We start from the raw sequence: 12,526 nt of genomic DNA, 5'->3' as shown, positions 1-12,526 counted from the left end.
GTTGGAAATACTCGGCAGATTCTTCTGTGTTTATTGATGCAAGTCACCAGGCAACGATTTCAAGAAGTGTAATTTGTCCTCTCCACAGTTTATGTTAGCCGACTTGTTTCATTCCAGCGGAGTTGAAACACGCTTCATGTATGCATTAATGTGCAATCTTCTTTGTTATCTTAACAGAGTCCATCGTCAAAGTTCCAGCTGAAGTCAAGTCATATTCATGCAAAAATATACAAATTCTTCATTAATGTTTCTTTGGGTTTGTTAAGAACCATCTAGAGATGAATGCACAAATTCAACCATGTTCACATGGCACTGTTGACTCCCCCAGTAAAGATGTCGTTAAGGCAGCTTGGAGTTGGCAGATGCTTTTGGCATGGAGTCAAGCAGGACACTTTGTAAAGGGTGACTCCAGTCACACTTTCAGCCCACACAATGGTTTGGATTCATCAGTATGTCTCTACTGGAGGAGGAGAGTAAATAGCTGGGGGCCAAGGAAGTTCAGGCTGATAGGAGAAGGACTGCCAGTATCTTGTATACTCCAGACAGCTGACGAATACTGGTATCACAGCTTCCCTGACCTCACCGAGGAGAAATATGTGAAGACAGTAAGAAAGCCAGAGAAAACATGCCCTGGCTCCTGGAACAAATTCTGCAAATTTTTCACCCATGGAATGTGGTCACCATTGACTGGGTTGCCCATCCCTAATTGCCCTGGGTGCTGCTGGGATGTCTTCTTAAACTGAGCCAGTGGGCTGACGAATGGCAGATGGAGTTTAATTTAGACAAATGCAAGGTGATGCATTTTGGTAGATTGAACCATTGCAGGACTTACTCAGTTAATGGTAGGGGGTTGGAGAGAGTTACAGAACAAAGAGATCTAGGGGTACATGTTCATAGCTCCTTGACAGTGGAGTCACAGGTGGACAGAGTGGTGAAGAAGGCATTCGGCATGCTTGGTTTCATCGGTCAGAACATTGAATACAGGTGTTGGGACGTCTTGTTGAAGTTGTACAAGACATTGGTAAGGCCACACTTGGAATACTGTGTGCAATTCTGGTCACCCTATTATAGAAAGGATATTATTTAACTAGAAAGAGTTCAGAAAAGATTTACTAGGATGCTACCGGGACTTGATGGATTGAGTTATAAGGAGAGGCTGAATAGACTGGGACTTTTTTCTCTGGAGCGTAGGAGGCTGAGGGGTGATCTTATAGAGGTCTACAAAATAATAAGGGGCATAGACAAGGTAGATAGTCAATATCTTTTCCCAAAGGTAGGGGAGTCTAAAACTAGAGGGCATAGGTTTAAGGTGAGAGGGGAGAGATACAAAAATGTCCAGTGGGGCAATTTTTTCACACAGAGGGTGGTGAGTGTCTGGAACAAGCTGCCAGATGTAGTAGTAGAGGCGGGTACAATTTTATCTTTTAAAAAGCATTTAGATAGTTACATGGGTACGATGGGTATAGAGGGATATGGGCCAAATGCGGGCAATTGGGATTAGCTTAGGGGTTTTTAAAAAAAAGGGTGGCATGGACAAGTTGGGCCGAAGGGCCTGTTTCCACAGTGGATCAGCATGAAATGGTGGGAAATGGTTTCAATTCGGACAATTCCCCTCTGAGGCCTTGCCCACCCCAGCATAAAACAGCTGTGTGGTTGGGCCAGGCAGGAACCTGGAGAGAATCCCGTCCTTTGAATTTCACACTGTCCCTCTCTCCTGCCTAAAAATGCGCTGGTGAGGGAGTGTACAATTCTGACCAATAATTTTAAGTCCAACTCATGCACTGCTCACCAAGTGCAACCTCCTGCCGGGGATGGCAGTATTGTCCCGTTTTGACGTAATTTTTTAAAAAATCATAACTTTTCTCTAGACATACGGGGTGGCATTTTTCTCAAAAAAAATTCCAAGTGTCGAATGGGAGATAAGCAATGGGAATTTACGGCACTCTGTGCGAAACAGAAGCCGTCATGCGATTCTTGCCAGTGGGGGGAGGGGGGGGGGGGGTTGGGCGGGTGGAGACTCAGCTCAGCTGTGAAGCCAGCCACTGAGTTCCAGGGGCGCCATTGCGCAGGTACCCGATCTTCCAGTATATCGTGTACACACAGTGTACATTGGGAGATCTCCTGTCACTCCCGCCCACCCACCCCCACAGTCAATGCCCTCCCCCCTCTTCTTTCTGGGCGTAAGGCTGATTTCACTGGCAAAACAGTGCCAGCAAGATCGCGAGAAGCGAGAAGTCAGGCAGAACCTGAATTTTCACCCTATCTTACCAGCTCACCACGCCGACCGACCAGCTCGGTGAGCCAGCATGGTTGTGCCCATTGCAATGAGACAAATGTCACAAGGGAGGTGTGAGACTGCAAAAATTGTGACTTTACTTAAAGCACAATGGCGCAAAACCAACTATTATGTTAATTGACTGTTGCGCATGTCTCCCTGAAGATGTCCATAAGAAACCTGTGTCTGGAAATCAAATTGTGAATACAAATTAGAATTTTTTATTGAAGAACACAAACCTTGAGGGGAGACTGTGGAAATGTCACAGAGCTTGTGATCCAGGGGGTCAGGCTATTACTCTGGAGACATGGGTACAAATCCCCACCACAGCAGCTGGTGGAATTGACAACTAGTCTCAGTAATGGTGACCATGAAACTATCATTGATTAATGTAAAAACCCATCTGGTTCACTGATGTCCCTTTAGGGAAGGAAATCTGCCGTCTTTATCTGGTCTGGCCTACATGTGACTCTAGACCCCAACCAATGTGGTTGACTCTTGACCACCCGCTGAAATGGCCGAGCAAGCCGCTCGGTTCGAGGGTAGATCGGGATGGGAAACAAATCCTGACTCTGCCAACGATGTCCACAACCTGTGACAGAATCAATTGAATTAAACATTATGCAGCGGGATTGAATGGCTGCCAAACTGCTATGTATTTTTAGAAGGTTTGCATTGAGGCCATCATAACATTGATCCGGTTTGGTTTTTAAATCGGTGATTGGTTCTGTAAAAGCAAAACATGGTCCCGTTGTTGACATGTCTACCCGCCGTTTAAATGACAATCTGCAGGCTGGTTACAAGCCAACTGGAGCCGATGTTACTTTTCAGTTTTGGCAGAGTAATTCTTTCGTTGACTCTGGTCCAGGAAACACTGGAAAAACTTGGTCTTGCACCACATGCATTTTGCACATGATCCTTGTGACGAGGATGCCAGCCATTCCATCGGAGACTGGCTATATCGGTGCCGTGTCAGGCTCTCGTCTGAATCTGGAAAAACTTACCAACTTTGCTTCTAATTTCCACCCCCCTTTCACCTTCACATGGTCCATCTCTGACACTTCCCTTCCTTTCCCTGACTTTTCTGGCGATAGACTATGGACCAATATTTATTACAAGCCTACCGACTCCCGCAGCTATCTTGACTACGGCTTCCTGTAAGGACTCCGTCCCTTTTGCCCGGTTTCTCTGCCTCCGTTGCATCTGTTTTGATGATGCCCACCTTTCAAAACCGCATTTCTGACATGTCTGTCCTTTTCCTGTGCCGAGGCTACCCTCCCCCCACCCCCCGCGCCCCCCCTGCACCTCCTCTCCCCCCCACTGTGGTTGACTGGGTATTCAATCATATCTGACCAATTTCCCATACCTCTGTCCTGACGGGGCAGCACGGTGGCAGAGTGGTTAGCACTGCTGCTTCACAGTGCCAGGGACCCGGGTTCGATTCCCAGCTTGGGTCACTGTCTATGTGGAGTCTGCACGTTCTCCCCATGTCCATGTGGGTTTCCTCCGGGTGCTCTGGTTTCCTCCCACAGTCTGGAAGACGTGCTGGTTGGGTGCATTGACCCGAACAGGCGCCAAGATGTGGCGACTAGGGGAATTTCACACTAACTTCATTGCTTGTGACTAATAAATAAACTTTAAACTTTGACCCCTTCCTCTCCTTCCCAGAACCATGATAGGGTCCCTGATCCATTCATCCGTCATTCCCAGCATCTCATTCCCCTTCCCACAGAACCTTCCCACGCAATCACAAGGGATGTAACACCTGCCCCTCTTCTCTCCTCACTGCCCAAGGCCCCCAACAGGGTTAAGCGGGTTTCACTTGCACTTCTTCCAATTTGCTGTTCCCGACGCGGTCTCGTCTACATCGGGGAGACTAAACACAGGCTGGGTCAATGTTTTGCGGAATACTTCCCTCTGTCTGCCAGCTTGACCCCCGACCTTCCTGTTGCTTGCTATCCCAACTCACCGTCTTGCCCTCATGCCCACATTTCTATCCTCGGTCTGCCACAATGTCCCAGTGAAGCCGAACGCAAACAAGAGGAATAGCATCTCATCTTCAGATGAGGCACTTTACAGCTCTCTGCATTCCAGGGAACGATCGTCCAGACCAACCGCATTGTACAGGAATACTCATTTGTTCCAGACACGATACAGAGCCTGGTCACACAGTATCTATTTTGTCACATCTGTTCAAACTGGTGGCTTCTTACACTTTTCTTACGTTGCTTGGTCTGACAAGCAACTTGAATGTTGCTGAAAACACAGCCCTGTTGCTGAACTTTTCATCTCACATTCATCAGGACAAACGCAAGAATGTCAAATTTCAATCAATCAACAATAATTTGTGCTGCAACGGGTGCTAATTGGTTAGTAAGTCAATTCTGATTGTTCTCTCAATAACAACACTTCAGCCAATGGGAAACTACAGGCTCCCCAAGCTCCTGCATAATTCAAAAAGGCGCAAGGCTTGAATCTTTTCCTTGTGTTTGTAGAGAGTGAATCCCTCTGTATGAATTTATATCGCTTCTATCAAGCGTTTTATTTGGAAATCTTGTGTTTGTCTGATGAGTGTAAAACAAAAAACTTTGACAACATGTCCCACTTTTCAGCAACTTTTTAATGTGTTTTGTGAGGGTTGTTCACAAGTGTGTTTCTTTGCACTGGAAAAATTATTACACCCCAAGCTGAATCAGGCACAGAGTTTTAGTTGGACTGATGTGTTTTATCCTCACTTAGATTACAGGTGGCACAGTGGTTAGCAAAGCTACCTCACAGTGCCAGGGACCCAGGTTCAGTTCCCAGCTTGGGTCACTGTCTGTGTGGAGTTTGCACGTTCTCCCTGTGTCTGCGTGGGTTTCCTTCGGGCGCTCTGGTTTCCTCCCATAGTCCAAAGGTGTGCTGGTTAGGTGCATTGGTCATGCTAAACTACCCCTCAATGTACCCGAACAGGCGCACTAGAACCATAGAACGATAGAATCCTACAGTGCAGAAGGAGGCATTTGGCCCATCAAGTCTGCACCGATCACAATCTCACTCAGACCCTATCCCCATAACCCCATGTATTTACCCTAGCTAGTTCCCCTGACACTAAGGAGCAATTTAGCCTGGCCAATCAACCTAACTCGCACATCTTTGGACTGTGGGAGAAAACTGGAGCACCCGGAGGAAACCCACGCAGACACGGGGAGAACTTGCAAACTCCACACAGACAGTGACCCAAGTCCGGAACTGAACCCGGGTCCCTGGTGCTGTGAGGCAGCAGTGCTAACCACTGTGCCACTATGACTAGGGGAGTTTCACAGTAACTTCATTGCAGTGTTAATGTAAGCCTACTTGTGACACGAATAAATAATCAGAGACGGTTCCTTAATGTAAACCAGTTCCCAGCATTTTAAATTCACTCAGCTTTTACTGCAGGATGGATTCAGCAACATCCAAAGATTGATGTGCTCTCCCCCGTCTTCCCTTACACCCCCTGGTCATAGTCTTTGCAAACTAGATGGGGAGGAAGTCTGTACAGGCGGGCACTGCCATTGTCACAGTGACTTTGACTTGTACAGGCAGCAAGACTTTGGTTACAACCCTTTCTTTACCAATGCCATTGGCAGCACTTCATCACTGAGGGATGTGGAGACCACATCAGCTTATATTGTGAAATATTGAGCAGTAAAAAAGCATTGAATAAACAGCAATCTTGACAGTAATTTAAAGGTCATTAATGGTCAACCTTTGATGCTGCGCCTGAAATTCAGGTTAAGCAACTTGTGCACAAGCCAGGCTTTACAGGTAAGAGCAATCCAACATTTACATTATTAATTGGTTTTCAACGAGTGAGCAATATGACGATTTGCTTTATAGTTGTCAAATGGACAAGTTGCAACAAGCGACAGCAACACTCAACATACGATCACTTTATTGCCTCATGAAATGCACAAGAAGTGTAATCTGAGTGGCAATATGATTTTATCCCAGTCATTTCCAAACTAGATTTAATGGAAATCCCAGGGAGTGGCAGAAGACATTGTCAAGAGGCTATATCAGTGCAAAAGTGCCAATTCTGGCCTTAGGTCACTGTCTGTGTGATGTTTGCACATTCCCCCTGTGTCTGCGTGGGTTTCCTCCGGGTGCTCCGGTTTCCTTCCAAAGATGTGCGGGTTAGATTGATTGGTCATGCTAAATTGCCTCTTAGTGTCAGAAGGAGTAGCAGGGTAAATGTGTGGGGTTGCGGGAATAGGGCCCGGGTGGGATTATGGTTGATACAGAGTCGATGGGCTGAATGGCCTGCTTCTGTGAGGTAGGGATTCTATTCCATGGATCACTATTTACCCTTGAGAAGATGGTGGTGATCTGCCTTCTTGAACCGTTGCACTCCCTGTAGTGTAGGCACACCCACAATGCGAGTTCCAGGATTTTGATCCAATGACAGTGAAGGAACAGTGACATATTTCCTTGTCAGGATGGTATGAGGGTTGGAGGGGAACTTGCAGGTAATGGTGTTCCCATGTATCTGCTGTTCCTGTCCTTCTAGAGGTCTCTCAACACCAGATTAAAGTCCAACAGGTTTATTTGGTAGCACGAACGTTCGGAGCGCTGCTCCTTCAACAGGTGAGTGGAGAGTTGGGTTCACAAACAGGGCATATATAGACACAAACTCAATTGCAAGATAATGGTTGGAATGCGAGTCTTTACAGGTAATCAAGTCTTTACAGGTACAGACAATGCATGTGGAGAGAGGTTTAATCACAGGTTAAAGAGGTGTGAATTGCCTCAAGCCAGGACAGTTAGTAGGATTTTGCAAGCCCAGGCCAAATAGTGGGGGTTACACATAGTGTGACATGAACCCAAGATCCCGGTTGATGCCATCCTCATGTGTGCGGAACTTGGCTATCAGTTTCTGCTCAGCGACTCTGCGTTGTCGTGTGTCGTGAAGGCTATCTTGGAGAATGCTTAGCCGAAGATCGGAGGCTGAATGCCCGTGACTGCTGAAGTGTTCCCCGACAGGAAGAGAACACTCCTGCCTGGTGATTGTCGAGCGGTGTCCATTCATCCATTGTCGTAGCATCTGCATGGTTTCCCCAATGTACCATGCCTCGGGACATCCTTTCCTGCAGCGTATCAGGTAGACAACGTTGGCCGAGTCGCATGAGTATGTACTGTGGATGGTGTTCTCACGTGTGATAATGGCATCCGTGTCGATGATCCAGCACGTCTTGCAGAGGTTGCTGTGGCAGGGTTGTGTGGTGTCGTGATCACTGTTCTCCTGAAGGCTGGGTAGTTTGCTGCGGACAATGGTCTGTTTGAGGTTGCGCAGTTGTTTGAAGGCAAGTAGTAGGGGTGTGGGGATGACCTTGGCGAGATGTTCGTCTTCATCGATGACATGTTGAAGGCTCTGAAGAAGATGTCATAGCTTCTCCGCTCTGGGGAAGTACTGGACGACGAAGGGTACTCTGTCCGCTGTGTCCCGTGTTTATCTTCTGAGGAGGTCGGTGCAGTTTTTCGCTGTGGCGCGTCGGAACTGTCGATTGATGAGTCAAACGCCATATCCTGTTCCTATGAGGGCATCTTTCAGTGTCTGTAGGTGTCTGTTGCATTCCTCCTCATCTGAGCAGATCCTGTGTATGCGGAGAGCTTATCTGTAGAGGATGGCATCTTTAACATGTTTAGGGTGAAATTCCATCTATAGACATTGAAAGAGGCCTCATAGGAATAGGATATGGCGCTCGACTCATCGATCGACAGTTCTGACGCTACGACCATTGTAACCTCCACCATTTGGCTTGGGCGTGCAAAATCCTGTCCAGGCTTGAGACAATCCACATCTCTTTAACCTGTCATTCTCCCTCTTTCCACTCGCACTGTCTGTACCTGTAAAGACTTGATTACCTGTAAAGACTCGCTTTCCAACCATTATCTTGCAATTAAGTCTGTGTCTATATATGCCCTGTTTGTGAACCCAACTCTCCAGTCATCTGATGAAGGAGCAGCGCTCCGAAAGCTCGTGCTACCAAATAACCTGTTGGACTTTAACCTGGTGTTGAGAGACTTCTTACTGTGCCCACCCCAGTCCAACACTGGCATGTCCACATCTTGTCCTTCTAGTGGTTGAGGTCTTGGATTTGGAAGGTGCTGTCAACCTTGGTGAGTTCCTGTAGTGCATCTAGTAGATGGCACACACTGCTGCTACTGTGCGTCAGTGATGGGAGGAGTGAATGTTGAAGGTGGTGGATGGGGTGCCAATCAAATGGGGCTGCTCTGTCCTGGACAGTGTCAAGCTTCTTCAGTGTTGTTGGAGTTGCTCCCAAGCAGGCAAGTGGACAGTATTCCATCACACTCCTGACCTGTGCCTTCCAGATGGTGGGCAGGCTTTGGGGAGTCAGATACACACCACAGAATTCCCAGCCCTCTGACCTGCTCTTTTAGCTACAGTATTGATATGGCTCGTCCAGTTCCATTCCTGATCAAAGGTAAACCCAAGGATGTTAATGGGAGATAGGACTTGACTCCTTGAGGCCACACTCAGTCAAATGCTGCCTTAATGCCAAGGGCAGTCACTTTGACCTCATTTCTTGAGTTCAGCTCTTTTGTCCATGTTTGGACCGAGGCTGCAGTCTCCTATCATTGAGAATGGGGATATTTGTGGAGCCTCCACCTCCAGTTAGTTGTTGAATTGTCCACCACCATTCACGACTGCATGTGGCAGGACTGCAGAGCTTAGATCTGATCTGATCATGGGTGGCACGGTGGCACAGTGGTTAGCACTGCTGCCTCACAGCGCCAGGGTCCCAGGTTCAATTCCAGCCTCAGATCACTGTCTGTGTGGAGTTTGCACGTTCTCCCCGTCTCTGCATGGGTTTCCTCTGGATGGTCCGGATTCCTCCCACACTCCAAAGATGTGTGGGTTAGGTTGATTGGCCAAGCTAAATTGACCCTAGTGTCAGTGGGATTAACAGGGTAAATGAGTGGGGTTGCGGGAATAGGGCCTGGGTGGGATTATGGTCGGTACAGACTTGATGGGTCTCCTTTTGTAGTGTAATGTACGATTAGTAGTGGTTTCTATGATCCATTGGTTGTGGGACCTCTTAGCTCTGTCTATTGCGTGCTGCTTTCGCTGTTTAGCAACAAGTAGTCCTGCATTGTTGGGTCACCAGCATGACACCTCATTTTTAGCTGTGTCTGGTGTAGATCCTGGAATGCCCTCCTGCACTCTTCATTGAACCAGGGTTGATTCCAGACTTGGTCGTAATGGTGGAGTGGGGCCAGGAGGTTCCAGGCGACCGTAGTTGAGAATAATTCTGCTGCTGCTGGCCCATAGTGCCTCATGGACACCCAGTTATAGTTTTCTAGATCTGTTCCAAATCCATCCACATTCCGCACTGTGGAAAGGCAAGCATTTATTGCCCATCCCCAATTGCCTTGGAGAAGGTGGTGGTGAGCCGTCTTCTTGAACCATATAGTCTGCGCAGTGTAGGTATACACACAGTGCTGATCGGGAGGGAATTCCTGGAATTTGACCCAGCGACAGAGAAGGAATGGCGACATATTTCCAGATCAGGTTGATTTGTGACTTGGAGGAGTAGTTGGGGGTTGTGGTGTTTCCAAGCATCTCCAGGTGGGCCAGCCATTCAGTCACACAGCATTGGCTTCTTTGTTCAGTAAATGGATTGTGAAGCACAAAATGTGACAGGGATAGGCAGTGTTGTGCAAGCCTGAGTTTGAGGTTTGAGTTGTGGCTGCAGCTAGGTGGCATAGGTTGATTGTGTTGCCATTGTTTTAACCAGGCCTCCAAGTACAGGTTGGCGATGGGGTGACAAGAGTGATGCCCTCTGGGGAACGTTCATGCCTCCCACCAGGACGCCCCACCTAGCTGTAGAGCAGGCTGCCAATCAGAGCCATGTGGCCCTGTGGAACATTATCCAGCAAACTATCGGAGTGCCAAACCCTTCCGTATCCTGGTCATTCCAGGGGAACTTTACAGTAAACCCAGAGCTGGTAACAAGGGTTTGTGGTTGTCTGTTGCGCACCCCAGCCTCTATCGCCATTATGGTGGCACGGTGATTAGCACTGCTATCTTGCCAGTGCCAGGGACCCGGGTTCGATTCCCGGCTTGGGTCACTGTCTGTGTAGAGTCTGCGTGCGTTTCCTCCAGGTGCTCCGGTTTCCTCCCACAGTCTGAAAGATGTGCAGGTTAGGTGCATTGACCTGAACAAGTGCCAGAGTGTGGTGACTAGGGGATTTTCACAGTAACTTCATTGCAGTGTTTAATATAAGCCTACTTGTTGACACTAATAAACAAACTTAAAAACAGAACAGGAGCAGGAGCTATCAGCAGAGCTCCCTGAGTGCTCACAGGCACTGCACAGTGAGGTTTGCTTCATTTTAATTAGCCCTCCCATTCTGCATTCAGTTACAGGGCCACAATCCTGAGAAGCACCATCTGGTCAGCTTCGTTCACTCACTCCAGATTTATGCCTCTCTCTCTCATTTCACTACAAAGGATAAACACTAAAACCAAACCAAGAACCAGAACCACATTTTTCTGACAAATATTCTCAAATCAAGCCCACACTGGAAAAAATAAACCATTAATCACCCTTGTGCAAGCTCAGTGTCTGTCTCATCTGCTCATAGTTCAATCCTCCTGCTCATATGAAAAGAAAGCTTTGCATTTATAAAGCGCCTGTCACAATCTCTGGACATCCTAAAAGCACTTAGGGGAGGTGGTGGCGTAGTGGTATTGTCACTGGACTAGCAATCCAGAGACCCGGGGCAAGGCCTGGTTTGAATCCTACCACAGCAGATGGTGAAATTTGAATTCAATAAAAATCTGGAATTAAAAGTCTAATGATGACCATGAAACCATTGTCAATTGCTACAAAAACCCATCTGGTTCACTAGTATCCTTTAGGGAAGGAAATTTGCTTTCCTTACCTGATCTAGCCTACATGTGGCTTCAGACCCATGGCAATGGTTGACTCTTAAATGCCCTCTGAAATGGAGGGCAATTAGCGATGGGCAATAAATGCCCACATCCACAAATGAATAAAAAAAACCTTTATAACAATTAAATACTTTTGAAATGTAATGCAAGGAACATGGCAGCCAACTTGCATGCAGCACAGTGGTTAGCACTGTTGCTTCACAGTGCCAGGGACCTGGGTTCGATTCCTGGCTAGGGTCACTGTCTGTGTGGAGTTTGCATGTTCTCCCTGTGACTGTGTGGGTTTCCTCCGGGTGCTCCAGTTTCCTCCCACAGTCCAAAGATGTGCAGGTTAGGTGGATTTGGTCATGTTAAATTGCCACTTAGTATCAGGGGGACTAGCTTGGGTAAATGCATGGGGTTATGGGGATAGGGCCTGGATGGGATTGTGGTCGGTGCAGACTCGATGGGCCGAATGGCCTCCTTCAGCACTGTAGGATTCTATGATCTTTTCTATCTATGACAAGGTCCCACAAACAGATCGTGTAATCTGTTTTTTTAGTGTTGCTGACAGTGGGATAGATATTGGCCAAGGCAGAGAACTTCCCTGTGCTTGCTTTGAAATAATGCCTTGGGATTTTTTCAGTCCCCCTTTGGATAGCAGATGGAACTTCAGTTTAACATCTCATCTGAAAGGTGGAAGTGGCTTGTGAGACGGAAGGCTAAAAAGTTAAAGTTTATTTATTAGTCACAAGTAAAGCTTACATTAACACTGAATTAAGTTACTGTGAAATTCCCCAAGTCACCACAGTCCGGCGCCTGTTTGGGTCAGTGCACCTAACCAGCACGTCTTTCAGAATGTGGGAGGAAACCGGAGCACCCGGAGGAAACCCATGCAGACATGGGGAGAACGTGCAAACTCCACACAGACAGTGGCCCAAGCCAGGAATCAAACCCGGGTCCCTGGCACTATGAAGCAGCAGTACTAACCACTGTGCGAGGAGCTTACAACGAGGGCATCAGATTGCCTTAAAGAATATTGGCCAGCAGCTCTGGGTCTAAAGGGCCCAGCTGTAGACTGCGGTGTCTGAACCTGGGCTGCAGCCATCAGGGCAGACTGGCACCATCACTGGAGGAGAGTGCCCATCAGAGGCACAGATAGGCTGCCACCCACAGAGAGCTCAGGAGGTTCCGCGCTCCTGGAGCAAATGTCACTCTTGTGTGGCCGCTGCTCAGCTCTGCTCAAGAACAGAGCAGGAGATTGACGCAAGCCACTGGAAACCGCTTTCAATAGAGGTTCCCAAAGCCAAGCTGCTCAGCTAATGTTCTGG

General features: G+C 47.7%; 1 protein-coding gene across 1 annotated transcript in view; it reads right to left on the bottom strand.

Annotated features, from left to right (window-relative positions):
• The window catches only part of LOC144509413 (discoidin, CUB and LCCL domain-containing protein 1), a 147,560-nt gene that overhangs the window by 122,602 nt on the left and 12,432 nt on the right, over nucleotides 1–12,526 (bottom strand). The gene's annotated exons all lie outside the window — the stretch shown is intronic.

This window comes from Mustelus asterias, chromosome 21 (assembly GCF_964213995.1).
Source record: "Mustelus asterias chromosome 21, sMusAst1.hap1.1, whole genome shotgun sequence".
In the NCBI taxonomy this organism is placed as follows: Eukaryota; Metazoa; Chordata; class Chondrichthyes; order Carcharhiniformes; family Triakidae; genus Mustelus; species Mustelus asterias.
The sequence above is the reverse complement of the archived record's forward strand: the minus strand, read 5'-3'. Positions and strand labels throughout refer to the sequence as shown.